The sequence below is a fragment of the Carassius gibelio genome, chromosome B4 (assembly GCF_023724105.1).
Source record: "Carassius gibelio isolate Cgi1373 ecotype wild population from Czech Republic chromosome B4, carGib1.2-hapl.c, whole genome shotgun sequence".
Lineage (NCBI taxonomy): Eukaryota > Metazoa > Chordata > Actinopteri > Cypriniformes > Cyprinidae > Carassius > Carassius gibelio.
Genome location: NC_068399.1, coordinates 7481045 through 7486044, shown reverse-complemented (window position 1 = coordinate 7486044; position 5000 = coordinate 7481045). Strand labels below are relative to the sequence as shown.

The 5000-nt window shown below is 32.7% G+C and overlaps 2 long non-coding RNA genes across 2 annotated transcripts in view; one reads left to right on the top strand and one right to left on the bottom strand.

The window, feature by feature from the left end:
• LOC127956124 (uncharacterized) overlaps window positions 1-5000 on the top strand; it is a 24229-nt gene that overhangs the window by 8208 nt on the left and 11021 nt on the right. The gene's annotated exons all lie outside the window — the stretch shown is intronic.
• LOC127956111 (uncharacterized) lies at window positions 3361-4837 on the bottom strand. Its single transcript, XR_008153477.1, has 3 exons — window positions 4700-4837; window positions 3952-4512; window positions 3361-3764 (listed from the first exon to the last, which is right to left on the bottom strand). It is a non-coding gene; the product is annotated as an uncharacterized LOC127956111 (long non-coding RNA).

Genomic DNA, 5000 nt, shown 5'->3' with positions numbered 1-5000 from the left:
CTTTATAGGTTTGCTCGTTCTTTCAGTTTATTTCTGTTTACAGTCAATCTGACCATTACTCTATCAAGTTGCAAATATTTCTACTGTATAGTTTTGGAGATAACTGAAGCCAAAATCAACCCCAAGCATCTAAGTGCATAAGCACTTTACATCATGTGCCATTTTCAAGCACTCATAAAAATCTTTCTTTTATAGGTTTGCTCACTCTTTCAGTTTATTTCTGTTTACAGTCAATCTGACCATTACTGTATTAAGTTTCAAATATTTCTACTGTATAGTTTTGGAGAAAACTAAAACCAAATTCACCCCAAGCATCTAAGTACATAAACACTTATCCAGTTTTCAAGCACTAATAAATATCTTTGCTTTATAGGTTTGCTCGTTCTTTCTGTTTATTTCTGTTTACAGACAATCTGACCATTACTGTATTAAGTTTCAAATATTTCTACTGTATAGTTTTGGAGAAAACTAAAGCCAAAATCAACCCCAAGCATCTAAGTGCATAAGCACTTTGCATCATGTCCCATTTTCAACCACTCATAAAAATCTTTGCTTTATAGGTTTGCTCGTTCTTTCAGTTTATTTCTGTTTACAGTCAATCTGTCCATTACTGTATTAAGTTTCAAATATTTCTACTGTATAGTTTTGGAGAAAACTGAAGCCAAAATCAACCCCAAGCATCTAAGTGCATACGCACTTTGCATCATGTCCCATATTCAACCACTCATAAAAATCTTTGCTTTATAGGTTTGCTCGTTCTTTCAGTTTATTTCTGTTTACAGTCAATCTGTCCATTACTGTATTAAGTTTCAAATATTTCTACTGTATAGTTTTGGAGAAAACTGAAGCCAAAATCAACCCCAAGCATCTAAGTGCATACGCACTTTGCATCATGTGCCATTTTCAAGCACTCATAAAAATCTTTGCTTTATAGGTTTGCTCGTTCTTTCAGTTTATTTCTGTTTACAGTCAATCTGACCATTACTCTATCAAGTTGCAAATATTTCTACTGTATAGTTTTGGAGATAACTGAAGCCAAAATCAACCCCAAGCATCTAAGTGCATAAGCACTTTACATCATGTGCCATTTTCAAGCACTCATAAAAATCTTTCTTTTATAGGTTTGCTCACTCTTTCAGTTTATTTCTGTTTACAGTCAATCTGACCATTACTGTATTAAGTTTCAAATATTTCTACTGTATAGTTTTGGAGAAAACTAAAACCAAATTCACCCCAAGCATCTAAGTACATAAACACTTATCCAGTTTTCAAGCACTAATAAATATCTTTGCTTTATAGGTTTGCTCGTTCTTTCTGTTTATTTCTGTTTACAGACAATCTGACCATTACTGTATTAAGTTTCAAATATTTCTACTGTATAGTTTTGGAGAAAACTAAAGCCAAAATCAACCTCAAGCATCTAAGTGCATAAGCACTTTACATCATGTCCCATGTTTAAGCACTCATAAAAATCTTTGCTTTATAGGTTTGCTTGTTTTTTCAGTTTATTTCTGTTTACAGTCAATCTGACCATTACTGTATTCATTTTTAAATAATTCTACTGTATAGTTTTGTAGAAAACTAAAGACAAAATCAACCCCAAGCATCGAAGTGCATAAGCACTTTACATCATGTCCCATTTTCAAGCACTCATAAAAACCTTTGCTTTATAGGTTTGCTCGTTCTTTTAGTTTATTCCTATTCACAGTCACTCTGACCGTTAATGTTTTAATTTTCATATGTTTCTACTGTATAGTTTTGGAGAAAACTAAAGCCAAACTCACCCCAAGCATCTAAGTACATAAGCACTTTCACACCATGTCCCATTTTCAAACACTCATAAAATTAGTTCCTTCATAGGTTTTCTTATTCTGTCAATTGATTGCTTTTACAGTTTTCTAAATAATTAAATCATGCACAATTTTGAAAAACATAAAAAGCTTTAAGTCTGGACTAAGCCATTTACAGACAGTTGACTGATTGTTTTCATGTTTCCTTTCAACTTAAATTCATAATACAACTACAGTAGAGATCTTCTGTTTTACCTTAACACCTTAGAGCATTTCTAATAAACAACATTCATAGTTTCATTCAGCCTGTTTATCACAAGAAATTGTACGTTTATTTCTGAAAATTAAGTTTTAAGACCAAGTGATTCATTTAAAATTTTTGTTAGAAAGTGTAGTTTGCTTTATATCTTTCATATATCTAGTGAGATACTGTAGGATATATATATATAAAAAAAAAACAATTTGTGTATTGAAGCCATTTTATTTTATTTAACATAAAAAAATTAACTACACTAACAAGTGCAACTGACTTCACAAACTGTTTAAACAGAAAAAAAAGACATTCACAAACATAAATAAAAAGATGTATCCCTGAGACTGTGCATATAATGAAAATTGTAAAATACTTAAAGTACTAATAAAATTACTTCACACTTGACATTTGCAAAACTTAACTTTACATGGCTATATTAAAATGAATTGAAAACAATTTAAATACTACTGAAACAATAACAATTTAAACATGTAAAGCAATGTATATAGTAAATAGTAATGTAAATAGTAATGAACCATACTTCCCATACACACATTTTACTTCCCACATTGGCTTAGATTTTGCCAGTACAATTGGGGCAGTGCCAGTCATCATCCCCAGTAATTGCATTTTGGGGTATCTGTGCACAGTTCGGATGATACCACCTCTTGCATGAAGTACATTCAACCATGACTTCATTGCAGTGTGCAGTCCTGCATAAGCAGTACACATTCACAAGTGTTTGTGTGGATTTTGCCTTGTTAAGTCTTGGCTCTGTTTTGAAAAGCATTCGTCCCTTCTGGAAAGGATACAAGTTCTGCTCTCAATCTACCCTCATGGAACTGGCAGTTTTCTGGCCTCAGGTTACAGCATAATACAAAAGCAAATGCTATTGCAAACAAGCCACAGTTGCTAGAATTTGACTGTTGTTGGACAACAGGGTAAGTAACCAAAAATTGGTCTTCCACTGGCCTAAGCAAACCTATAAAGCAAAGATATTTATTAGTGCTTGAAAACTGGATAAGTGTTTATGTACTTAGATGCTTGGGGTGAATTTGGTTTTAGTTTTCTCCAAAACTATACAGTAGAAATATTTGAAACTTAATACAGTAATGGTCAGATTGTCTGTAAACAGAAATAAACTGAAAGAACGAGCAAACCTATAAAGCAAAGATTTTTATGAGTGGTTGAATATGGGACATGATGCAAAGTGCGTATGCACTTAGATGCTTGGGGTTGATTTTGGCTTTAGTTTTCTCCAAAACTATACAGTAGAAATATTTGAAACTTAATACAGTAATGGTCAGATTGTCTGTAAACAGAAATAAACTGAAAGAACGAGCAAACCTATAAAGCAAAGATTTTTATGAGTGCTTGAAAATGGCACATGATGCAAAGTGCTTATGCACTTAGATGCTTGAGGTTGATTTTGGCTTCGGTTTTCTCCAAAACTATACAGTAGAAATATTTGAAACTTAATACAGTAATGGACAGATTGACTGTAAACAGAAATAAACTGAAAGAACGAGCAAACCTATAAAGCAAAGATTTTTATGAGTGCTTGAAAATGGCACATGATGCAAAGTGCTTATGCACTTAGATGCTTGAGGTTGATTTTGGCTTTAGTTTTCTCCAAAACTATACAGTAGAAATATTTGAAACTTAATACAGTAATGGTCAGATTGACTGTAAACAGAAATAAACTGAAAGAACGAGCAAACCTATAAAGCAAAGATTTTTATGAGTGCTTGAAAATGGCACATGATCCGAAGTGCTTATGCACTTAGATGCTTGAGGTTGATTTTGGCTTCAGTTTTCTCCAAAACTATACAGTAGAAATATTTGAAACTTAATACAGTAATGGTCAGATTGTCTGTAAACAGAAATAAACTGAAAGAACGAGCAAACCTATAAAGCAAAGATTTTTATGAGTGCTTGAAAATGGCACATGATGCAAAGTGCTTATGCACTTAGATGCTTGAGGTTGATTTTGGCTTCGGTTTTCTCCAAAACTATACAGTAGAAATATTTGAAACTTAATACAGTAATGGACAGATTGACTGTAAACAGAAATAAACTGAAAGAACGAGCAAACCTATAAAGCAAAGATTTTTATGAGTGCTTGAAAATGGCACATGATGCAAAGTGCTTATGCACTTAGATGCTTGAGGTTGATTTTGGCTTCGGTTTTCTCCAAAACTATACAGTAGAAATATTTGAAACTTAATACAGTAATGGACAGATTGACTGTAAACAGAAATAAACTGAAAGAACGAGCAAACCTATAAAGCAAAGATTTTTATGAGTGCTTGAAAATGGCACATGATGCAAAGTGCTTATGCACTTAGATGCTTGAGGTTGATTTTGGCTTTAGTTTTCTCCAAAACTATACAGTAGAAATATTTGAAACTTAATACAGTAATGGTCAGATTGACTGTAAACAGAAATAAACTGAAAGAACGAGCAAACCTATAAAGCAAAGATTTTTATGAGTGCTTGAAAATGGCACATGATCCGAAGTGCTTATGCACTTAGATGCTTGAGGTTGATTTTGGCTTCAGTTTTCTCCAAAACTATACAGTAGAAATATTTGAAACTTAATACAGTAATGGTCAGATTGTCTGTAAACAGAAATAAACTGAAAGAACGAGCAAACCTATAAAGCAAAGATTTTTATGAGTGCTTGAAAATGGCACATGATGCAAAGTGCTTATGCACTTAGATGCTTGAGGTTGATTTTGGCTTCGGTTTTCTCCAAAACTATACAGTAGAAATATTTGAAACTTAATACAGTAATGGACAGATTGACTGTAAACAGAAATAAACTGAAAGAACGAGCAAACCTATAAAGCAAAGATTTTTATGAGTGCTTGAAAATGGCACATGATGCAAAGTGCTTATGCACTTAGATGCTTGAGGTTGATTTTGGCTTTAGTTTTCTCCAAAACTATACAGTA